The 26,411-nt window shown below is 46.5% G+C and overlaps 1 long non-coding RNA gene across 1 annotated transcript in view; it reads right to left on the bottom strand.

The window, feature by feature from the left end:
* Window positions 1-26,411, bottom strand: part of LOC134948619 (uncharacterized) — a 91,109-nt gene that overhangs the window by 64,236 nt on the left and 462 nt on the right. The window contains exon 2 of the long non-coding RNA XR_010182986.1: window positions 8,328-8,754. This is a non-coding gene — a long non-coding RNA (uncharacterized LOC134948619). The remainder of the gene's footprint in view (window positions 1-8,327; window positions 8,755-26,411) is intronic.

The following is a 26,411-nucleotide window of genomic DNA, read 5'->3' as shown; positions in this document are numbered from 1 at the left end:
TATCAAAGCTGTGCTCTAGCTCTGAGCTCTCTCCGTGCATTCCTGTGTGATTCCCATGGTCCAGATATCGCCTCCGTTCCCAGAGGTCCGTCTGCAGCCTTCACTGCTGAAAGATCCACCGGCTCTCTGCTGTGCTGTCAGTTAATTGCACTCCTATTGGAAATAGTTGGATTCCCAGTGTCCTGCATGAGGTTACCTTGTCAGTCTGCCTATCATTCAAAGTCTGGAGGATTCTGTTTCTCTCAGCTGTTCGTTTGTTCAACTCTGCATTTAACCCATTCATCACCTTGTCTTCTACTACAGTTTCACAGTGATCTCCGGAACCCGCAAGTAACCCAATTCAGTACTTTTATTTGCTATGTTGTCATTACAAGGATAATTCATCACAGTCTCTCAGTTAACTCTCAAAGCTCCATTGCCAATTCTTACAGTTAATTCTCCATGTCTGCATTAACCAGTTAAACACAATCTGCAGTTCAGCATCAAAGCTTGTTTATATTTGCTATGTTGTCATAACAAGGATAATTCTTCAGTCTCTCAGTTAACTCTCAAAACTCCATTGCAAATCCTTACAGTTATCTCTTCATGTCTGCATTATCCAGTTAATAACATTCTGCAGTTCAGCATCAAAGCTTGTTTATATTTGCTATGTTGTCATAACAAGGATAAATTCTTCACAGTCTCTCAGTTAACTCTCAAAACTCCATTGCAAATCCTTACAGTTATCTCTTCATGTCTGCATTATCCAGTTAAACATATTCTGCAGTTCAGCATCAAAGCTCGTTTATATTTGGACAATCCAACATTTATTCATCAGCTTGTTTTGCATATGTTTCCATGAACATTTCTTTTATGTATTTTTGAGTTTTCTCTTGCATATTATTCCTGCAATACTTCAGTATAATATGATGATTAACAACTTGTCAGTTAACTCTTTACTGAATTGTTATTTTGAATAAATATATGAATCGGAACTTTCTTCGTCCTCCCTGCTTTCTTCATAGCCCAGCACCTACACCTGTGGTTGGTCCCGGGTTAACGGATTCACAAAAACACCCGGACCTGACAACCAACTGTTCCCTGGATCTCGCTTTTATCAGGAGATCGTCCAGATAAGGAATTATATTGACTCATTTTTAACGAAGGAGGACCATCATCTCCGCCATCACCTTGGTGAATACCCTCGGTGCCGTGGAGAGTCCGGACGGCAACGTTTGAAACTGGTAATGGCAATCCTGTACTGCGAATTTCAGATAAGCTTGGTGAGGAGGATAAATGGGAACATGCAAGTAGGCATCTTTTATGTCTACTGACACCATGAAGTCCCCCTCTTCCAGACTGGAAATCACTACCGTCAGGGATTCCATCTTGAACTTGAACCTTTTCAGGTAGAGATTCAGATTTTCAGGTTTAAAATCGGTCTGACCGAACTGTCTGGCTTCGGAACTACGAAGAGGCTTGAATAAAAAAACCTTCTCCTTACTGTGCCAAGGGTACCAGGACAATGACCTGATCCTGACATAATTTTTGAATTGCCGTTGTTACTGCCTCTCTTTCCGGAAGAGAAGATGGCAAGGTCGATGAAAAATCGGCATGGGGGGACGTCTTGAAACTCTAGTTTGTACCCATGGGACACTATTTGTAAGACCCATTGGTCCAGGCCAGATTGAATCCAGATTTGGCTGAAAAGTTTCAGACGTGCTCCCACCCGAGCGGACTCCCGCAAGGGAGCCCCAGCGTTATGCTGCAGATTTGGAAGAAGCAGGGGTGGACTTCTGCTCCTGCGATCCGGGAGACGCTGAGGATTTATTTCCTTTTCCCCTTCCCCTACCTGCAAAAAAAGGGGAGACCTTTGGCCTTTTTGTATTTGTTGGGCCGAAAGGACTGTATGTGAGAGTGATGTGTCTTTTTCGCTGGTGTAGGAGCATAAGGCAAGAATGTCGACTTACCCGCGGTAGCCGCCGAGACTAACGCATCCAGACCATCACCAAACAAGGCCTCACCTTTATACGGTAGAGCCTCCATATTTTATTTTGGAATCTACATCAGCATTTCACTGGCGAATCCACAACGCCCTCCGAGCCGATACTGCCATGGTAACGGTTCTTGATCCCAAGAAACCAATATATTATTTCATGGCTTCTAGTACGTACGCAGCAGCGTCTTTGATATGACCTAACGTTAGGAGTATCTCGTCTCCATCTATTGTGTCAATGTCTAATGACAAGTTTTCTGACCACTTTTCAATAGCACTACTCACCCACTCACAGACAATTGTAGGCCTGAGTAGTGTCCCATTGGCCACATCAATAAATCACCTCACTCACTTGCGGTCTGTCGGCTCCTTAAGTGAAGCCATTCCAGGCGCAGGGAGAAACATCTTTTCTCTTTTATGACAGGGCCCTGTCTAAAATGCGGGGTGACTCCCACCTTTTTTGGAAAAAGGTAAGCTGCCTGAATTCCTTTTCAGGTTAAATCAGACCTGAGGTGGAGGGAAAATTACATTACTTCTTTACTAAAGTAAACCCTCTCCTTGTGGTAAAAAAGGGGGCTTCGTAACTTCTAACACCTCCTTTATAGCTAAAACATGTTCTGAATGTTTTTTTGCTAACTTAGGACCTATTCCCCTGGAATCACTAGTGTCGACACAGGAATCAGAGTCCGTGTCAGTATCAGTTTGTACTACTTGTGCAAATTTGTATGTGACCCAGAAAAATCCCTGTGGATGAAAGGCAGAACTATTAAAAATCACATCTTCAACAGATTATTTTCATTTTCTGTATGAGATTCAGTCCAACCTCTTACTGATATTTAACCTTTCACCCAGTCAGGCTCTTGGTGTCATATTACACCTCTGTGTCCCTAACATGTCTCCACAGAGTTCCCTGCCACAGACATGTCACACACAGGCAGAACCACACCACAGACACTCCAGGACTTCTAGGGGGACAGACCCACAGTAAAATCTGCCAGAGGGACACAGATGGGATTTGCCAGTTCACAACCCAGCACCAGTAACAATGTCTGTGAACACAAAATGCCCACTGACATTCAGCGCTTTTATAATGTTATTCACACAATTATATAGCACCAAATTCACTGTGCCCCCCTCCCCTGTTTTGCACCCTGATACTTGTTCAGTAGTGGAGGAGGACCAGCCTTGTCTCTGCAGCCTGAGGGGAGAGGGAAAATGGCACTGAGCAGTATGCTGGCTGACTGAGGAGGAAGCTCCACTCTTCAATGGTGTGTTTCTCCTCAGCTTTTATGAGGTAATTTTTTATACTGGTGGGGGTAGGACTGTGCCTCAGCAACTTATGCCCCTTATTTATGCCAGTTTCCACGGGTTTCATGCTGCCCAGGGCGCCCCCCCCCCGCACCCTGCAGTGCCTGCGTATGTGTGGGCAACATGACGCGCTGCGCTCTCGCCAGTCGCGCGGTACCTTTAGCCGTCACTTTCTTGATTGAAGATCTGTCTTCTAACACTCACCTGTCTTCTGACTTCTGGCTCTGTGAGGGGGTGACGGCGTGCTGTGGGAGTGAGCATCTAGGCACGACTAGCGTTCAGTTCCCTTCAGGAGCTAATGGTGTCCTGTCAGCCAGAAGCAGAGCCATGAAACTCTTTAGGAAGTTGGTTCCTACTTCTGCCCCCTCAGTCCCACGAAGCAGTGAGTCTGATGCCAGCAGTTCTCCCTGAAAATAAAAAACCTACCATAAGTCTTTTCAGAGAAACTCAGTAGAGCTCCTCAGAGTGCATCCAGTCGACCTGGGCACATTTCTAAAACTGAGGTCTGGAGGAGGGGCATAGAGGGAGGAGCCAGTTCAACCCAATGAAAAGTCTTTAGAGTGCCCATGTCACCTGCGGACCCCGTCTATACCCCCATGGTCTTAATGTCGTCCCCAGCATCCTCTAGGACGTATAAGAAATGTGGCATAATTTGAATTGGAGGCCGCTGTAATGTGGCACAATATGAACTGACTGGAGGGCACTGTAATGTGTCATAATCTAATCTGCTCGCTGTAATGTGGAGGGCACTATGCTGTTACATAATAGCAACTGCGGCACTATAATGTGGCACAATATGAAATGGAGGCATTGTAGTGTGGCACAATATGAACTGGGGCCCTGTAATGTGGCATAAGTTAAACTGGAGGACACTCTAATGTGACAGTGTGTACAGGGGGCACTGTAATATGGCATAACGTGAACTGGCGACACTGTATGTCATAATGTGAATTGAGGTTACTGTGTGGCATAATGTGTACTGGCAGCCCTACAATGTGAACTAGAGAACTACAATGGTACATAAAATAAACTAGGGCACTACTATGGGGCAAAATATTAACTAGGACACTACTGTGGTTCAGAAAATTAACTAGGGCACAATTATGGGGCATAAAATAATGCTGTGGAGAGGTGTCTCTTAAGAAGCATTGGGACAAGGGCTCCTTCAATATGTTGCTATGGGGCCCACAAAGTTCTGGCTACGCCCCTGCTCCTACCTGCAGTTGTTGGGAGAGTTAGATTAGGGTCAATTGGTGAAGTGGATGAACATGAAAATTATGACTGTATTGCTTATCCTTGTAGGCAATACCATGTTCTCCTCTGTAATATTTCTGACTGTGTTTCCTGATATAATAAATATAATTATTGTAATGATTATCATTGCAGGGAATATCAAGTTCACCTATCATTTCTTTTAGTGGGAATAGATGGGGTTAGTTGGGAAATACAAGGGGAGAATCAGGCAGGCTATGGGATAAAGGAATATATGTACAAAGAACAAAATTGGTCTCAGCAGTGTATGATCAGACGATTGTTATCTATTAGCTTAAGTGGGGAATAAATGGTTTTTTGGGAGGTAAAAGGGTAAAGCTAAGCAGTTATTGTTGCAAAAAAACAATACGACAATTACAGACACGCAGGGAGATGGAGTGGATTGAAAAAAATGTATATGGTTAAATAGAAAGCAGCGGGATAAATGTGTACAAATCCAGATACAGTATGCAGATGATAAACAGATTATTCAGAGGTGAATCAGTGGAAACCAAAAATGCTGCAGCAAACATAAAAGTGGCTTATTAATACAAATGCAGGGGATGGAAAGGGGCAGACTAGATGAGCCAAGCGGTTCTTATCTGCCGTCAAATTCTATCTCAAATTCTAAGGGAATACACAAAATCATTGCAGGTACAGGTGTACAAAATAAACAGAACATGACACACGGGCTGATGTGGACCCATCTCTTTGTATGGATGCAAACAGTGAATTTTAACAAATGGCACATGTGAAAATTGTACCTGCTAGCTCGAAAAATAAATGGACACAGAAAACAGCTAAGCAGCATAAATACACATTAGCGCATTGGAAAGCACAAGTGAGCAGCTTAAGAGGCTTCAGTATGATTTCCCGGCAGATGGAATGCTGACAGTCACAGTACCGACACCGGCATCACGATAGTTGAAATCCCAACAGGGGGGAGGTAAGTATGTTCCCCCCTATCCCCTAACCCCTAACTCTCCCTTTTCCGCAACCTAACCTTAACCCCCTTAGTGCCTGAACCTAACCTCCCCCCCCCCGGTGGTGCCTAAGCCTAGCCTCCCCTTGCCCTGTAGCCTAACCCTAACCTCCCCCTTCCCGCAGCCTAACCCTAACCACCTCCCCCCCACCCACCCACCTAAACCTAACCCCCACCCCTGCCCTAACCCAACCGCTATACTTACGTTCGGGTTACCGGCTGTTGGGATTCTGGCGTCGGTCTCCTGACCCTGTCGGAATTCCGGTATCGGCATTCCGGCGGCTGCTGGGATTCCGGCGCTGGCATTCCGGCTGCCAGGATCCCGACAGCCAGCATCTTAACCACATCCTGTTTAAAAAAATGCATTTTGGTAGGAAAGAAATAATAATCACAGTATCAGGACAGGTAGTTTAAAAGTTTAAATATATAGTGGTTAAATGACTAAGACAAGTTTAATGTTGGAGGAAAAGAGGAAGAAGTCCGACTACTGTAACGTGGGTTTTGTGGGGGGAAAAACAGAAAGTGGAGACAAATGTCAGGCAAAATGAAAGATTGTTAATGGAATGGTATATAGAATGCTAATATAATGTTACGGCAAAAGGGAGACATACGATGGGTTAATAGAAAAAGCACTGGAAAAGAGTAGTAATAATAATAATATCAACAACAACATACATTTTGACATGTTTTTTTTACATTTATATTTGGGTAGCTCTAATGTTGAAGCTTGGGGTCGAATTGCCTTTTCTAAAACTGCTGAGTCTCACAAATGGGGTAAGATCGAAGATGGTCTTATTGCTCTTTTAGCTTTTTATAAGAGCGGTTGTGGTAGCTTGTGATGAGGATCCTTAGTAATTGTTGGCAGTCCCGCTCTTTGTGTGGAGTATCCGGCACTTTGATTTGCACAATAGGGCGCAGAGGAGGCGGGCATTGACCTGAGGTCCTGGTGCAATGTCCTGGTAAACTGAGCCAATGTGTTTCGTCCTGTTACGGACTTCCTCAGGGATGCATAGTAGGGTCTGCCTGGAAGATGATATAGGGCAGTGGTTCCCAAACTGGGTGCCTAGGCACCCAGGGGTGCCTCGGGACACTTGTAGGGGTGACTTGGTCCAGGACCAATTAAAATTATTTATGGTTAATGTAATAGGCAAAAACAAGTGCTGGTGGCTTCCAATCAGGTCAGGTGCTAAACGCGTCAATGCTACAGGAGGCGTTACGTGTGCAAGCGTCACTGTTGCAGGGGGCGTTATGTGTGTAAGCGTCACTGGTACAGGGGGGGCGTTACGTGTGTAAGTATCACTGGTACAGAGGGCATTACGTGTGTAAGCGTCAGTGGTACAGGGGGCGTTACATGTGCAAGCGTCACTGCTACAGGGTGCGTTACGTGTGTAAGCGTCAATGCTATAGGCTGCGTTACGTGTGTAAACTACACTGCTGCAGTAGGCGTTATGTGTGTAAGCGTCACTGCTTCAGGGGGTGATACGTGTGCAAGCGTCACTGGTACAGGGGGGGCGTTGCGTGTGTAAGTATCACTGGTACAGAGGGCATTACGTGTGTAAGCGTCAGTGGTACAGGGGGTCGTTACATGTGTAAGCGTCACTGCTACAGGGTGCGTTACGTGTGTAAGCGTCAATGCTATAGGCTGCGTTACGAGTGTAAACTACACTGCTGCAGTAGGCGTTATGTGTGTAAGCGTCACTGCTTCAGGGGGTGATACGTGTGCAAGCGTCACTGCATCTTGTATAAGCGTCACTGGTACAGGGGGTGTTACGTGTGTAAGCATCACTACTGCAGGGGGCGTTACGTGTGTAAGTCCCATTTGCAGGGGGGCGTGGAACACCCTAGCACCGGCCCTGCTTCCAATCATAAAATATGTGGACAAACAGAAGCAAATCCTGTCCCTCACCACCCAGTTGAACTTATGGATGACATATAAACACAATTAACTTAATTTAATATTTCTTTCAAAATTTCTCAATAAGAAGCTTTTGTCCTGGAGGTGCCGTGAAAACAATTCTGATGCTCTAGGACGCCGTGATTCCAAAAAGTTTCGGAACCACTGTATATGGCGATAGGGTTATTACCTCTGGGTGGGGGGTGTTGTCAGAGTGCTGGGCACCACTTGTAATGTGGATTATTCTGCGTTATGTGTTGTGAATATGTGTATAGTGGGGGGCGAGGGGTGGGGGCTGATGTGGTCTTCAGTTAATGGGTATGGCATTTTGTTGGAACTAGATTGTAGAATGGGAGTTTGCATTGCTTAGAGATGCTCTATATATATAAACTACCAGGGGGGTGGGTTATAAACTGTGAGCTGAGTGCCACTCGCGATGTGGAGGTCACAGAGATAGGTGCATATGGGTGATCAAGTAAGATGTATACGTGAATGTGTGTGTGGGGCCAAACTGTGTAAATGGGAGCATGGCAGTTGGGTTTAAGTTGTGAAAGCGGAGCATATCAGTAACAATTTGTGCGGTAGGTGGGTCTAGGGGTGTGGCAAATAAGAGTGTTGTGACAGATAAACAGGAGCATTTTAATTTAGGAAGAAAAACAAATCAGGTGATGCAGTGAATGAACTTTGGGGCGGAGGGAGGGTGTGGAGCAAGGAAAAAATAAAAACATTGATAGGGTAACATAACCACAACTGTAAATTATAGTAATCCAGAATATGGAGAGATGGAAGGGGAAAATAAAATGAATTACAGCGGACAACGGCTCTGTTCTAATTACAGAGCCATCTTATCATCGTATATACTAAAGCAATGAAGAAGCAAAATATCATGGCCAAAGGGAGGAATTTTGTTTACTTGCTTTTTATGTTGCTGAGAGGCCAGGAAAGGCCTAAACTCAAGCTCAACGATGAGGCCTCTTGGTGTCAGTGTTCCTGGGTTAAAGATCCATCTAGCACCTTCTCTTGAGAGACTTCTGGTGTCCTCCTCACTGTGCCTTCTCTGCTTTCTGATCACGATGAAGGTGAGGCCTGCTGAATCGTGGTTATGGAATTGACTGAAGTATTCTTAGATGCTGTGGTCATATTTATAGTGCTTCTTATGGGTTCAGCTATTCTTGTCTTGAGGTTTCCTACTCTTCTTCCTACAGACATTGTGGAAGGTAGAAGACCCCAGTTGTGTCGCATGTGAGCTTCTCCTTAATGCTGTGTTTGTCAGCCTTCGTGTGTGTGGTGCATTCTGTATCCGGTCTTGTGCTTCTTGGTTTGCAGGTTCTGCTCGCAATACGCCTGTGGCAAACAGAAGAAACCACTTTGTATAACTTTCCTATACTGTCAATGGAAGTTTGGAGAGTCAAAAATCGGTACAGAACATTAAAAAAAAGGTACTGTACCTGCCAAAAAGGTATACAGTTGGAGGGTATGTCTGTGCGGGTGTGGTTCATCAAATCGACAGTATCTAGGTCGACAATGTTTAGGTCGACCACTATAGGTCGACAGTCACTAGGTCGACATGGATGGAAGGTCGTCAGGGTTTCTAGGTCGACATGTGCTAGGTCGACAGGTCTAAAGGTCGACATGAGGATTTTAATTTTTTTTTGTGTCGTTTTCTTCGTAGAGTGACCGGGATCCCAAATTAGTGCACCGCGTCCCCTCGCATGGCTCGCTTCGCTCACCATGCTTCGGGCATGGTGCCTTCGCTCCGCTACCGCTTCGCTTGGCACAGATTACCGTTCCAATCGTAGTCCACGTGGATCGTTAAGTATGAAAAAATTCAAAAAAAGAAAAAAAATGTGAAAAACTCATGTCGACCTTTAGACTTGTCGACCTAGCACATGTCGACCTAGAAACCCTGTCGACCTTCCATCCATGTCGACCGAGTGACTGTCGACCTACAGTGGTCGACCTAAACATTGTCGACCTAGATACTGTCGATCTTCAGACCGGATCCCGTCTGTGCTGCTGTCACTGGCATTATGAATATAATGCCAGAGTAACAATGTGGAAGATGGGACTACAGCTCCAGGCCTATGCATAAAAATAGGCCCATCATCATGAAAGCATAATGATGAGCTGCCTCCCAGTTGCCCACAAAGTCAGCCATAGATCATAAGTATTAAAATTATAATTTTATTTTTTATCACACAATGATGCAATTGGTACTTTTACTTGTTTAGGGAGACTATGGGATTAGTAGTGTAGGGTGTGTACACGCCCACATGGCACTGGCCACACCCACACATCACTGGCCACACCCACATAGGATTGGTCACAGATCCTCATAATAGACCCCTGAGTATTTTCAGCCCCAGGTCCATGTGGACCCTAATTGGGCCCTGGATGGAATTAACAACACAGGGTATTGCTGGTGTGATAAATATAAAGCAGATCTGGCCTAATCAATTCATAGCACGGTTGGCATAAGTAATATGTGGCAATACTGATATTAGCAATACTAGCAGTATAGAAACATAATTAAAAACTCCAAAACCATAGTGTACTGTGGGCCCGATTCAGACCTGATCTCTGTGCAGCTAATTTTGTTGTCCTGCAATCAGATAGTCGCTGCCCAAGAGGAGTGTAAATTCGAACCGTGCAAGTGTGCGATCGCATGTGTACGCCGTGCGAAAAATGTCCCTCAGTCAGCGGACAGCTGCAAATCCGTTCGCACCTCACTCACCATTGAATGTTTTTTCCAGTGTGCGCAGTCTGTGGGCAGCTCAGGACCTACTCCTACAGTGCGATGAGAACAGGCTGATCGGGGCCGGAGCTGACGTCACACACCCTCCGACACTCCCAGAAAACGGGCAGTTACCACCCACAAACACCCTCCGCCTGTCAATCAGTTTGCTAATGGCTGTGCGATCGAAATGTTCACACCAGCTCGTCGCTGTTGGGCAATGCGCGTGCGCATAGCGGCGTATACGCATGTGAAGTCAATCGATAATCGCCCAGCAGCGATCAGATCTGGATCGGGCCCATAACCCTATGTTTTTGGGATGGTGTTGCTTATTCACGCACACCAGGTTACTGGTGACTATTTAAACAGTAACACTGATGATTGGTTGATTTATGATGTGGTAACCCAATTAGCAAACCATCTAATAACAGTATGATGTTACATGTAACATATAGTAAAGCAATACAAAAGTAAATAATCCACTTTGTAAAAATTCACAGTAATTACTTTAAGTTACATGAGATAGAAACAATTTAAAAAAATTGCATTAACAACAAGCCCATAATTTAATACAACAAGACCGAGAACCTGCAATCGCACTTCTAATTATTTCATCAGTTTAATTTCATGTTGTTAAAGCATTACATTAAATCTCCTATAGGGAGCGAGACATCCAAAGTGAAAGTGCTACATGTCCAATTAAAATGTGATTCAAAGTAATGTCACTGAAATTATATTGCAACTATCACGTTAACGACAACTGGAGCATTTGTAATAATAATAATAATAATAATAATAATAATAATAAATAAGATTTTACTTACCGATAAATCTATTTCTCGTAGTCCGTAGTGGATGCTGGGGACTCCGTCAGGACCATGGGGATATAGCGGCTCCGCAGGAGACAGGGCACAATAATAAAAGCTTTAGGATCAGGTGGTGTGCACTGGCTCCTCCCCCTATGACCCTCCTCCAAGCCTCAGTTAGGATACTGTGCCCGGACGAGCGTGCATAATAAGGAAGAATATTGAATCCCGGGTAAGACTCATACCAGCCACACCAATCACATCGTACAACCTGTGATCTGAACCCAGTTAACAGTATGATAACAACGAAGGAGCCTCTGAAAAGATGGCTCACAACAAGAATAACCCGATTTTTGTAACAATAACTATGTACAAGTATTGCAGACAATCCGCACTTGGGATGGGCGCCCAGCATCCACTACGGACTACGAGAAATAGATTTATCGGTAAGTAAAATCTTATTTTCTCTGACGTCCTAGTGGATGCTGGGGACTCCGTCAGGACCATGGGGATTATACCAAAGCTCCCAAACGGGCGGGAGAGTGCGGATGACCCTGCAGCACCGAATGAGAGAACTCCATGTCCTCCTCAGCCAGGGTATCAAATTTGTAGAATTTAGCAAACGTGTTTTCCCCTGACCAAGTAACTGCTCGGCAAAGTTGTAAAGCCGAGACCCCTCGTGAGCCCCCTTCCTTTTGGAATGGGCTTTTACCGATTTTGGCTGTGGCAGGCCTGCCACAGAATGTGTAAACTGAATTGTATTACAAATCCAGCGAGCAATCGTCTGCTTAGAAGCAGGAGCACCCATCTTGTTGGGTGCATACAGGCTAAACAGCGAGTCAGATTTTCTGACTCCAGCCTTCCTGGAAACATATTTTTCAGGGCCCTGACAACGTCAAGTAACTTGGAGTCCTCCAAGTCCCTAGTACCCGCAGGTACCACAATAGGTTGGTTCATGTGAAAAACAGAAAACACCTTAAGGAGAAATTGAGGACGAGTCCTCAATTCTGCCCTGTCAGAATGAAAAATTAAGTAAGGGCTTTTATATGATAAAGCCGCCAATTCTGACACACGCCTGGCTGAAGCCAGGGCTAATAGCATCGTCACCTTCCATGTGAGATATTTTAAGTCCACAGTGGTGAGTGGTTCAAACCAATGTGACTTTAGGAAACTCAAAACAACATTGAGATCCCAAGGTGCCACTGGGGCACAAAAGGAGGCTGTATATGCAGTACCCCTTTTACAAACATCTGAACGTCAGGCACTAAAGCCAGTTCTTTCTGGAAGAAATTCGACAGGGCCGAAATTTGAACCTTAATGGACCCTAATTTTAGGCCCATAGACAGTCCTGTTTTCAGGAAATGTAGGAAACGACCCAGTTGGAATTCCTCTGTAGGGGCCTTCTTGGCCTCACACCACGCAACATATCTTCGCCAAATGCGGTGAAAATGTTTTGCGGTTACATCCTTCCTGTCTTCGACCAGGGTAGGGATGACTTCATCTGGAATGCCCTTTCAGGATCCGGCGTTCAACCGCCATGCCGTCAAACGCGGCCGCGGTAAGTCTTGGAACAGACAAGGCCCCTGCTGGAGCAGGTCCTTTCTTAAAGGTAGAGGCCACGGGTCTTCCGTGAACATCTCTTGAAGTTTCGGGTACCAAGTCCTTCTTGGCCAATCCGGAACCACGAGTATCATTCTTACTCATCTCCCTCTTATGATTCTCAGTACTTTTTGTATGAGAGGCATAGGAGGGAACACATACTCTGACTGGTACATCCACAGTGTTACCAGAGCGTCCACCGCTATTGCCTGAGGGTCCCTTGACCTGGCGCAATATCTAGTTTTTTGTTCAGGCGGGACGCCATCATGTCCACCTTTGGTTTTTCACAACGGTTTACAATCATGTGGAAGACTTCCCGATGAAGTCCCCACTCTCCCGGGTGGAGGTCATGCCTGCTGAGGAAGTCTGCTTCCCAGTTTTCCACTCCCGGAATGAACACTGCTGAGAGTGTTATCACATGATTTTTCGCCCAGCGAAGAATCCTTGCAGTTTCTGCCATTTCCCTCCTGCTTCTTGTGCCGCCCTGTCTGTTTACGGGGGCGACTGCCGTGATGTTGTCCCACTGGATCAATACCGGCTGACCTTGAAGCAGAGGTCTTGCTAAGCTTAGAGCATTGTAAATTGCCCTTAGCTCCAGTATATTTATGTGGAGAGAAGTCTCCAGACTCGATCACACTTTCTGGAAAATTTTTTCCTTGTGTGACTGCTCCCCAGCCACTCAGGCTGGCATCCGTGGTCACCAGGACCCAGTCCTGAATGCCGAATCTGCGGCCCTTTCATAGATGAGCACTCTGCAGCCACCGCAGAAGAAACACCCTTGTCCTTGGAGACAGGGTTATCCGCTGATGCATCTGAAGATGCGATCCGGACCATTTTTCCAGCAGATCCCACGTAAAGGTTCTTGCGTGAAATCTACCGAATGGGATCGCTTTGTAAGAAACCACCATTTTTCACAGGATCCTTGTGCAATGATGCACTGATACTTTTCCTGGTTTTAGGAGGTTCCTGACTAGCTCGGATAACTCCCTGGCTTTCTTCTCCGGGAGAAAACATCCTTTTCTGGACTGTGTCCAGAATCATCCCTAGGAACAGTAGACGTGTCGTCGGAAAAAAATGCGATTTTGGAATATTTAGAATCCACTCGTGCTGTCGTAGAACTACTTAAGATAGTGCTACTCCGACCTCCAACTGTTCTCTGGACCTTGCCCTTATCAGGAAAGCGTCCATATTTCTTTTAAGAAGAATCATCATTTCGGCCATTACCTTGGTAAAGACCCGGGGTGCCGTGGACAATCCAAACGGCAGCGTCTGAACTGATAGTGACAGTTCTGTACCACGAACCTGAGGTACCCTTGGTGAGAAGGGCAAATTTGGACATGTAGGTAAGCGTCCCTGATATCCAGTGACACCATATCGTCCCCTTCTTCCTGGTTCGCTATCACTGCTCTGAGTGACTCCATCTTGATTTGAACGCTTGTATGTAAGTGTTCAAATATTTCAGATCTCACCTAGCCGTCTGGCTTCAGTACCACAATATAGTGTGGAATAATACCCCTTCCCTTGTTGTAGAAGGGGTACTCTGATTATCACCTGCTGGGAATACAGCCTGTGAATTGTTCCCAATACTGCCTCCCTGTCGGAGGGAGACGTTGGTAAAGCAGACTTCAGGAACTTGTGAGGGGGAGACGTCTCGAATTTCCAATGTACACCTGGGATACTACGTGTAGGATCCAGGAGTCCACTTGTGAGTGAGCCCACTGCGTGCTGAAACTCTTGAGATGACCCCCTACCGCACCTGAGTCCGCTTGTACGGCCCCAGCGTCATGCTGCGGACTTGGCAGAAGCTGTGGAGGGCTTCTGTTCCTGGGAATGGGCTGCCTGCTGCAGTCTTCTTCCCTTTCCTCTACCCCTGGGCAGATATGACTGGCCCTTTTGCCCGCCTGCCCTTATGGGGACGAAAGGACTGAGACTGAAAAGACTGTGTCCTTTTCTGCTGAGATGTGACTTGGGGTAACAAAAGGTGGATTTTTCAGCTGTTGCCATGGCCACCAGGTCCGATGGACCGCCCCTTTATACGGCAATACTTCCATGTGCCGTCTGGAATCTGCATCACCTGACCACTGTCGTCTGGCAGATATGGACATCACATTTACTCTTGATGCCAGAATGCAAATATCCCTCTGCGCATCTCGCATATATAGAAATGCATCCTTAAAATGCTCTATAGTCAATAAAATCTTGTCCCTGTCAAGGGTATCAATATTTTCAGTCAGGAAATCCGACCAAGCCCCCTCAGCGCTGCACATCCAGGCTGAGGCGATTGCTGGTCGTAGTATAACACCAGTATATGTGTATATACTTTTAGGATATTTTTCAGCTTCCTATCAGCTGGCTCCTTGAGGGCTGCCGTATCTGGAGACGGTAACGCCACTTGTTTTTATAAGCGTGTGAGCGCCTTATTCACCCTAAGGTGTGTTTCCCAACTCGCCCTAACTTCTGGCGGGAAAGGGTATACCGCCAATAATTTTCTATCGGAGGAAACCCACGTATCATCACACACTTCATTTAATTTATCTGATTCAGGAAAAACTACAAGTAGTTTATTCACACCCTACATAATACCCTTATTTGTGGTACTTGTAGTATCAGAAATATGTAACACCTCCTTCATTGCCCTTAACATGAAACGTGTGGCCCTAAAGGAAAATACGTTTGTTTCTTCACCGTCGACACTGGAGTCAGTGTCCGTGTCTGTGTCGACCGACTGAGGTAAATGGGCGTTTTTACAAGCCCCTGACGGTGTCTGAGACGCCTGGACAGGTACTAATTTGTTTGCCGGCCGTCTCATGTCGTCAACCGACCTTGCAGCGTGTTGACATTATCACGTAATTCCTAAATAAGCCATCCATTCCAGTGTCGACTCCCTAGAGAGTGACATCACCAATACAGGCAATTTGCTCCGCCTCCTCACCAACATCGTCCTCCTACATGTCGACACACACGTACCGACACACAGCACACACACAGGGAATGCTCTGACAGAGGACAGGACCCCACTAGCCCTTTGGGGAGACAGAGGGAGAGTTTGCCAGCACACACCAAAAACGCTATAATTATACAGGGACAACCCCTTATACAAGTGTTTTCCCTTATAGCATTTTTATATATGTAATCATATCGCCAAATAAGTGCCCCCCCTCTCTGTTTTAACCCTGTTTCTGTAGTGCAGTGCAGGGGAGAGCCTGGGAGCCTTCCTCACAGCAGAGCTGAGCAGGAAAATGGCGCCGTGTGCTGAGGAGAATAGGCCCCGCCCCCTTTTCGGCGGGCTCTTCTCCCGGAGTTTGTGAGATCTGGCAGGGGTTAAATACATCCATATAGCCTCAAGGGCTATATGTGATGTATTTTAGCCATAAAAAGGTATTATACATTGCTGCCCAGGGCGCCCCCCCCAGCGCCCTGCACCCTCAGTGACAGTTGGTGACTGTTGGTGAAGTGTGCTGACAACAATGGCGCACAGCTGCAGTGCTGTGCGCTACCTTATGAAGACTGAAAGTCTTCTGCCGCCTGTTTCTGAACCTCTGGACCTCTTCAACTTCGGCATCTGCAAGGGGGGTCGGCGGCACGGCTCCGGGACGAACCCCAGGGTGAGACCTGTGTTCCGACTCCCTCTGGAGCTAATGGTGTCCAGTAGCCTAAGAAGCAAATCCATCCTGCACGCAGGTGAGTTTTCTTCTCTCCCCTAAGTCCCTCGTAGCAGTGAGCCTGTTGCCAGCAGGACTCACTGAAAATAAAAAACCTAACTTAAACTTTTATTCTAAGCAGCTCAGGAGAGCCACCTAGATTGCACCCTTCTCGTCGGGCACAAAAATCTAACTGAGGCTTGGAGGAGGGTCATAGGGGGAGGAGCCAGTGCACACCACCTGATCCTAAAGCTTTTATTATTGTGCCCTGTCTCCTGCGGAGCCGCTATATCCCCATGGTCCTGACGGAGTCCCCAGCATCCACTAGGACGTCAGAGAAATAATAATAATAATAATAATAATTTTATTTATATAGCGCTCTTTCTCCAACAGGACTCAAGGCGCTTTACAGATATCAAAAACAATGCACATGATACAGAGGATTTGAGTAATACAACAATAGATCAGCCACACAGACATAAAAGAAAACCTTAAGCACACAGAAAGCATAATGAATTTTTTAATATGTAGTCATCCTATTTTTATTACGGCTTGCCTAGTGAATATAGCAAAAAGTACAGAAAGAAACAGCGGGCAACACAACAACATTTAATACAATTGTATGAGTTGTGTCTGTACAACATAGCAATTTATTTTTATGACAAATATACTTCTAGACACTGTATATGAACTAAGTTTAGCACAGCTACGATCATAAACTCAGACATGCGGGGGGACGCCCAGCACAGGGCTAGTCCGCCCCGCATGTCTGTGCCGCCCCCCGCACAAATACAAAAGCATCGCACAGCGGCGATGCCTTTGTATTTGAGGAGTAACTCCCGGCCAGCGCAACTCCTGCGGCTGGCCGGGAGTTACTCGTCGCTCCCGCTGGCCGCAGCGGCTGCGTGACACGTCACGCAGCCGCTGCGGCCTGCCCTCCTAACGGTCCGGCCACACCTGCGTTGGCCGAAACCGCTCCCCCTAAATGGCGGCTGAATGCAGCCGTTCAGCCCCCTCCCCCAATGAACCGCCTCTGTCTCAGAGGCGATCGCTGGGCACCGACGACTGCAGCACCCACTGTAAATACACCAGTCGTCCCAACATGATCGTCGGGTCCATGTATTTTTCATCCCCTCCATGAGCATACCAAACAACGCAGCCATGTTGGCCTGCACCACAAAGGTTACCCTGTGGGTGATAAGCTATACAGGACCCGAGGCATATATGGGAAGACCGACATGTGCATAGTAATATGGTATACCGTGTATCATTAGTACCAGGCGAGACAGCCAATTCAGTCGCACTAAACTGGTTATAATGGGCGAGTAAGCATTGCATGGAAAACACTATAGCTAGTCGCGGCCTTACTGTGTGTGTTAATTGCATAGCTCCAGGCACCAAGATGTGGGGCTTACCGTGGATATGGGCCTACCGTGGGATATATTTGAATAGCTTCAGGCACTTAACCTGGTAGCAGAAAGCCTGCAGTCCCGGGGCAATTGAATTCTCCCCTAAGTTACCAATACAGTGTATTAAAACACAAAGGTTACGTATATTAGTATATTTAAATTATGAGGTGTATAATATATGTCACTTAATAGATTAAAACATGTTCATGTTTCTTAAACTATATAATGTGCCAAATCACAACATGCAGTAGTTTGCGGTTAGGGGCATGTGCCGAGAGATGTAAAACAGATTGGCTATATCATGTTATGCATTGACTAATGTTGGTGCAGGATATAATAGCAGTGCTGTAAAAGAATAGCAAAACAATTGAGTGAAATTAGATAAATGGGAAAAAAAATCCTGTATATGAGGAAATTAATCCAAACTTCACAAATTACCATATGTTCATTATAAAATGAAATTATTGAGCACAGCATTGTCATCTGGAATTTTTTTTAGTTTAGTAGCGGTTAATTATAGCTCAAACAGCAATACATGTTACAGCTTTCATGTTAAACATAATGATAATGATTAAATTTTTTGTGCACAGGAGACATTTCATTGTTTGTGCAACCAGCCCCGAGGCTGCACTTACTGCACATTTCTGCTACCGCACCCTCCTGAGCGAGTAGAAATCCACGTCAAATATGGCTTCAGGGCTGGTCGCGGGTGCTGGTTGCATGGTAACTGTAGCGTGCTCGGCACGGGATAAACAGAAACTGCTTAACACGGCTAATCCTGTGCATTAGGGCACAAGAAAGGGGCCATCACAGGAATTCATTGAATAGCTCCCGACCAACATTTTAATACCCCCCCAGCTATAAAGTTAGGAGCAAATCCTGCTAAAAAATGCAATTTTGTACTTTCACAAACCCATGTAGTGCTGCAGGTAGGGGAAAGGGGAATTTAGAAAAGGACAGATTTAGAATATAAAAGGGGAGGCAAAAGTAAAGCACTGCCGAGTATTCGTGTTCTATATGCAAAAGCAACCAGTATATTCCCTGCATGGAAAATTATGATAACATTTTTTTTTTTTTAAATGAGCATTTGCACCTCTCGCCTTGCAACATGGTTTGTACAGGTGCAAATTTACACCCTTCGGGGGCTAATGCAGAGTGCGTATTATACTATCTTGTATAGCATATCTTGTGTGAAATTTCTCTGCACATACTCATAAAGCAGATGCACAGGTATGTAGACAAAAGGTCGTCAAAATATCTATGGGGAATTCAATTGTTGGCACCAGCGGCTGTCAGTGCCGGGTGCCCGATGGGGCAATTCAATTGTTGCTCTGTTTGATCGCGAACAGATGCCAGTGCCAGCATTTCCGCTCGCAGCCCCTCTTGTGAGTTAGCAGAAATGTTTAGCCATTTTACGCAGCCAAATCCAGCACTGCAGGATGCGATCAGTGTCTAAACCTTCCCCCCCATGCCCCCATTGAATAGCGCCCCTCAATATCCAGTCACTTTAGCAAAACAGTTGAATTGCCCCCACTATGTTGACAGTTATGAAGCTGACAATCAGACTGAAAGAAACCATCACCATCGGGACAAAATCTTTGCTAGTTTCCAACCATCGATGGCTATCCCTATACTGTACTACAGGAAAGAAGAAAACAAGATGTCTATATATTTAGGACTGGAATAAAGATGGAAGCAAGAGACTTGGTGAATCTTTGGGGTCGATTCAATTCAACGCGATTAGCCGGGAAGGAGGTCCCAGAGCTAATCCACTGTCCCCTTCTCGCCCTGCACTTAGCTGGGAAATTCCGGTCACCGCGCCTTAAACTGGGTGTTTAGTCGCGGTAACCAGCATTCTCTAAATGCTGTTTGCGCTGCACTAAAGGCATTAAACAGCATTACGGCACTAGTTTAGTGGGAATCCTCTTCTCGGGTTTAACAGCAAGATCAACTGAAGAGCTCTGAGAATTGAATTGAGACCTTTATTTCTAATGATACTACAGCAGTAGTAGTAGTACCTGTGTGTAAATAATTTGCGTGTTGATTTTCATTTAACACCCAACAATTTATTGAGCACGTGCGACTGTAACAGTAAATGAGGAGAGAAGTTCCTAGGCAGAACATTTTGGGGGGCAATTCAATTAGAAGTGAAGCAAAATCACTAGTTTTGGCGATGTGCAGTGTTTAGTACGGTAGCCTCAACTTGTATATTTTAATATGCACAGCTATGGGACTGCAATTTAAAATTTACAATTTACTGTAGGGGCGATGCAGGGTGTCATAGCTGGCGTACGGACATGGGTACCACCTCTAATTGAATATATCAATTTATACAGAATGGAAGAGCTCATGTTGGAGAGTCTTCTAAAAGTGGCCTCTATTGCTTAAATGAACACTAGAACATTAATTACCTTTACTACCAAATACTAATCTTTTTTTTTTTTTTAATATTTATTTATTGAAGCAATGTGTCGATCACCAAACAAGGTACATATGGGTATAAGTATACTGTACTGTACATGTCATCAACATATTACAATAAACTTTGCAGTTTGACACACTTTGATCATCCGTGTTTGTGATTTGTGAGATCAAACATAAATAGATATACTACCCATTGATACAAAGCCTATATGTCATATTCAAGTGCTAATCTAACAGTACAGTGAAACAATTGTCTCTCCTAGTTGACAAAAATTCCCAAGTACACAAAAAAAAAAAAAGAATTTACTTACCGATAATTCTATTTCTCATAGTCCGTAGTGGATGCTGGGCACTCCGAAAGGACCATGGGAATAGCGGCTCCGCAGGAGACTGGGCACAAAAGTAAAAGCTTTAGGACTAGCTGGTGTGCACTGGCTCCTCCCCCTATGACCCTCCTCCAAGCCTCAGTTAGGATACTGTGCCCGGACGAGCGTACACAATAAGGAAGGATTTTGAATCCCGGGTAAGACTCATACCAGCCACACCAATCACACCGTACAACCTGTGATCTGAACCCAGTTAACAGCATGATAACAGAGGAGCCTCTGAAAAGATGGCTCACAACAATAATAACCCGATTTTTGTAACTATGTACAAGTATTGCAGACAATCCGCACTTGGGATGGGCGCCCAGCATCCACTACGGACTATGAGAAATAGAATTATCGGTAAGTAAATTCTTATTTTCTCTGACGTCCTAGTGGATGCTGGGAACTCCGAAAGGACCATGGGGATTATACCAAAGCTCCCAAACGGGCGGGAGAGTGCGGATGACTCTGCAGCACCGAATGAGAGAACTCCAGGTCCTCCTCAGCCAGGGTATCAAATTTGTAGAATTTAGCAAACGTGTTTGCCCCTGACCAAGTAGCTGCTCGGCAAAGTTGTAAAGCCGAGACCCCTCGGGCAGCCGCCCAAGATGAGCCCACTTTCCTTGTGGAATGGGCTTTTACAGATTTTGGCTGTGGCAGGCCTGCCACAGAATGTGCAAGCTGAATTGTACTACAAATCCAACGAGCAATAGTCTGCTTAGAAGCAGGAGCACCCAGCTTGTTGGGTGCATACAGGATAAACAGCGAGTCAGATTTTCTGACTCCAGCCGTCCTGGAAACATATATTTTCAGGGCCCTGACTACGTCCAGCAACTTGGAATCCTCCAAGTCCCTAGTAGCCGCAGGTACCACAATAGGCTGGTTTAAGTGAAACGCTGAAAACCACCTTAGGGAGAAATTGAGGACGAGTCCTCAATTCCTCCCTGTCCGAATGGAAAATCAGATAAGGGCTTTTACAGGATAAAGCCGCCAATTCTGACACGCGCCTGGCCCAGGCCAGGGCCAACAGCATGACCACCTTCCATGTGAGATATTTTAACTCCACAGATTTAAGTGGTTCAAACCAATGTGACTTTTGGAACCCAAAAACTACATTGAGATCCCAAGGTGCCACTGGAGGCACAAAAGGAGGCTGTATATACAGTACCCCTTTTACAAACGTCTGAACTTCAGGGACTGAAGCTAGTTCTTTTTGGAAGAAAATTGACAGGGCCGAAATTTGAACCTTAATGGACCCCAATTTCAGGCCCATAGACACTCCTGTTTGCAGGAAATGTAGGAATCGACCCAGTTGAAATTCCTCCGTCGGGCCTTACTGGCCTCGCACCACGCAACATATTTTCGCCAAATGCGGTGATAATGTTTTGCGGTTACATCCTTCCTGGCTTTGATCAGGATAGGGATGACTTCATCCGGAATGCCTTTCTCCTTCAGGATCCGGCGTTCAACCGCCATGCCGTCAAACGCAGCCGCGGTAAGTCTTGGAACAGACAGGGTCCTTGCTGGAGCAGGTCCCTTCTTAGAGGTAGAGGCCACGAATCCTCTGTGAGCATCTCTTGAATTTCCGGTTACCAAGTCCTTCTTGGCCAATCCGGAGCCACGAATATAGTGCTTACTCCTCTCCATCTTATAATTCTCAGTACCTTGGGTATGAGAGGCAGAGGAGGGAACACATACACTGACTGGTACACCCACTGTGTTACCAGAGCGTCTACAGCTATTGCCTGAGGGTCCCTTGACCTGGCGCAATACTTGTCGAGTTTTATAAACATGTGGAAGACTTCTGGGTGAAGTCCCCACTCTCCCGGGTGGGGGTCGTGTCTGCTGAGGAAGTCTGCTTCCCAGTTGTCCACTCCCGGAATGAATACTGCTGACAGTGCTATCCCATGATTTTCCGCCCAGCGAAGAATCCTTGCAGCTTCTGCCTTGCCCTCCTGCTGAGCTTAGAGCATTGTAAATGGCCCTTAGCTTCAGGATATTTATGTGAAGTGATGTCTCCAGGCTTGACCATAAGCTCTGGAAATTCCTTCCCTGTGTGACTGCTCCCCAGCCTCGCAGGCTGGCATCCGTGGTCACCAGGACCCAGTCCTGAATGTCGAATCTGCGGCCCTCTAGAAGATGAGCACTCTGCAACCACCACAGGAGAGACACCCTTGTGCTTGGTGACAGGGTTATCCGCTGATGCATCTGAAGATGCGACCCGGACCATTTGTCCAGCAGGTCCCACTGGAAAGTTCTTGCGTGGAATCTGCCGAATGGGATTGCTTCGTAGGAAGCCACCATTTTTCCCAGAACCCTTTCATTGATGTACTGAGACTTGGCTCGGTTATAGGAGGTTCCCGACTAGCTCGGATAACTCCCTGACTTTCTCCTCCGGGAGAAACACCTTTTTCTGGACTGTGTCCAGGATCATCCCTAGGAACAGAAGACGAGTCGTCGGAATCAGCTGCGATTTTGGAATATTGAGAATCCAATGTGCTGCCGCAACACTACCTTGCTACACCGACCTCCAACTGTTCCCTGGATCTTACCCTTATCAGGGAATCGTCCAAGTAAGGGATAACTAAAATTCCCTTCCTTCGAAAGAGTATCATCATTTCGGCCATTACCTTGGTAAAGACCCGGGGTGCCGTGGACCATCCATACGGCAGCGTCTGAAACTGATAGTGACAGTTCTGTACCACAAACCTGAGGTACCCTTGGTGAGAAGGGTAAATTTGGACATGAAGGTAAGCATCCTTGATGTCCCGAGACATCATGTAGTCCCCTTCTTCCAAGTTCGCAATCACTGCTCTGAGTGACTCAATCTTGAATTTGAACCTCCGTATGTAAGTGTTCAAGATTTTAGATTTAGAATCGGTCTCACCGAGCCGTCCGGCTTCGGTACCACAACAGTGTGGAATAATACCCCGTTCCCTGTTGCAGGAGGGGTACCTTGATTATCACCTGCTGGGAATACAGCTTGTGAATGGCTTCCAAAACTGCCTCCCTGTCAGAGGGAGACATCGGTAAAGCCGACTTTAGGAAACGGCGAGGGGGAGACGTCTCGAATTCCAATTTGTACCTCTGAGATATCACCTGAAGGATCCAGGGGTCTAATTACGAGTGAGCCCACTGCGCGCTGAAATTCATTGAGACGGGCCCCCACCGTGCCTGATTCTGCTTGTAAAGCCCCAGCGTCATACTGTGGGCTTGGCAGAGGCGGGAGAGGGCTTCTGTTCCTGGGAACTGGCTGATTTCTGCAGCCTTTTTCCTCTCCCTCTGTCACGGGGCAGAAATGAGGAACCTTTTGCCCGCTTGCCCATGAAAGGACTGCGCCTGATAATACGGCGTCTTCTTATGTTGAGAGGCGACCTGGGGTACAAACGTGGATTTCCCAGCTGTTGCCGTGGCCACCAGGTCTGAAAGACCGACCCCAAATAACTCCTCCCCTTAATAAGGCAATACTTCCAAATGCCGTTTGGAATCCGCATCACCTGACCACTGTCGTGTCCATAACCCTCTACTGGCAGAAATGGACAACGCACTTAGACTTGATGCCAGTCGGCAAATATTCCGCTGTGCATCACGCATATATAGAAATGCATTTTTTAAATGCTCTATAGTCAATAATATACTGTCCCTATCTAGGGTATCAATATTTTCAGTCAGGGAATCCGACCACGCCAACCCAGCACTGCACGTCCAGGCTAAGGCGATTGCTGGTCGCCGTATAACACCAGTATGTGTGTAAATACATTTTAGGATACCCTCCTGCTTTCTATCAGCAGGATCCTTAAGGGCGGCCATCTCAGGAGAGGGTAGAGCCCTTCTTACAAGCGTGTGAGCGCTTTATCCACCCTAGGGGGTGTTTCCCAACGCACCCTAACCTCTGGCGGGAAAGGATATAATGCCAATAACATTTTAGAAATTATCAGTTGTTATCGGAGGAAACCCACGCATCATCACACACCTCATTTAATTTCTCAGATTCAGGAAAACTACAGGTAGTTTTTCCTCACCGAACATAATACCCCTTTTTGGTGGTACTCGTATTATCAGAAATGTGTAAAAACATTTTTCATTGCCTCAATCATGTAACGTGTGGCCCTACTGGAAGTCACATTTGTCTCTTCACTGTCGACACTGGAGTCAGTATCCGTGTCGGCGTCTATATCTGCCATCTGAGGTAACGGGCGCTTTAGAGCCCCTGACGGCCTATGAGACGTCTGGACAGGCACAAGCTGAGTAGCCGGCTGTCTCATGTCAACCACTGTCTTTTATACAGAGCTGACACTGTCACGTAATTCCTTCCAACAGTTCATCCACTCAGGTGTCGACCCCCTAGGGGGTGACATCACTATTACAGGCAATCTGCTCCGTCTCCACATACATGTCGACACAAACGTACCGACACACAGCACACACACAGGGAATGCTCTGATAGAGGACAGGACCCCACTAGCCCTTTGGGGAGACAGAGGGAGAGTTTGCCAGCACACACCAGAGCGCTATATATATACAGGGATAACCTTATATAAGGGTGGTCTTCTGTATACCGGCGGTCGGGCTCCCGGCGCTCAGTATACCGACGCCGGGAGCCCGACAGCCGGCATACCGACACTTATTTTCCCTCGTGGGGGTCCACGACCCCCATAGAGGGAGAATAAAATAGTGTGGCGCGCGTAGCGTGGCGAGCGCAGCGAGCCCGCAAGGGGCTCATTTGCGCTCGCCTCACTGTCGGTAAGCCGGCGGTCGGGCTCCCGGCGCCGGTATGCTGGTCGCCGGGAGCCCGACCGCCGGCCAGCCGTAGTGAACCCTTATATAAGTGTTTTTCCCCTTATAGCTGCTGTATTGTTTATACTGCGCCTAATTAGTGCCCCCCTCTCTTTTTTAACCCTTTCTGTAGTGTAGTGACTGCAGGGGAGAGCCAGGGAGCTTCCCTCCAACGGAGCTGTGAGGGAAAATGGCGCCAGTGTGCTGAGGAGATAGGCTCCGCCCCCTTCTCGGCGGCCTTATCTCCCGTTTTTCTGTGTATTCTGGCAGGGGTTAAATGCATCCATATAGCCCAGGAGCTATATGTGATGCATTTTTCGCCATCCAAGGTGTTTTTATTGCGTCTCAGGGCGCCCCCCCCCCAGCGCCCTGCACCCTCAGTGACCAGAGTGTGAAGTGTGCTGAGAGCAATGGCGCACAGCTGCGGTGCTGTGCGCTACCTTATTGAAGACAGGACGTCTTCTGCCGCCGATTTTCCGGACCTCTTCTGCTCTTCTGGCTCTGTAAGGGGGACGGCGGCGCGGCTCTGGGACCCATCCATGGCTGGGCCTGTGATCGTCCCTCTGGAGCTAATGTCCAGTAGCCTAAGAAGCCCAATCCACTCTGCACGCAGGTGAGTTCGCTTCTTCTCCCCTTAGTCCCTCGATGCAGTGAGCCTGTTGCCAGCAGGACTCACTGAAAATAAAAAACCTAATTTAAACTTTTACTTTAAGCAGCTCAGGAGAGCCACCTAGATTGCACCCTTCTTGTTCGGGCACAAAAATCTAACTGAGGCTTGGAGGAGGGTCATAGGGGGAGGAGCCAGTGCACACCAGCTAGTCCTAAAGCTTTTACTTTTGTGCCCAGTCTCCTGCGGAGCCGCTATTCCCATGGTCCTTTCGGAGTTCCCAGCATCCACTAGAACGTCAGAGAAATAAAAAATAATAATAATAATAATAGTAGTGTCTGCGCTCGTCCCCCCATCCCCCAGGACACCCAAAAGAAGGCATCATAGGATACCAAATACTAATTTTAATATTACATCATAAAACCTAGAGAATACTGGCAATGAGTATTCACCTCACCAATAGCCTGATAATATATCGGGGATCCGGTCCCTAAGTCGACAGTAACTAGGTCGACAATGTCTAGGTCGACCACTATTGGTCGACCGTAACTAGGTCGACAGGGTCTTTAGGTCGACATGTTCTAGGTCGACAGGTCAAAAGGTCGACATGAGTTTTTCACAATTTTTTTCTTTTTTT

This window comes from Pseudophryne corroboree, chromosome 8, assembly GCF_028390025.1.
Source record: "Pseudophryne corroboree isolate aPseCor3 chromosome 8, aPseCor3.hap2, whole genome shotgun sequence".
Lineage (NCBI taxonomy): Eukaryota > Metazoa > Chordata > Amphibia > Anura > Myobatrachidae > Pseudophryne > Pseudophryne corroboree.
Note: the sequence above shows the minus strand (reverse complement) of the source record. Positions and strands in the feature narration are given on the sequence as shown.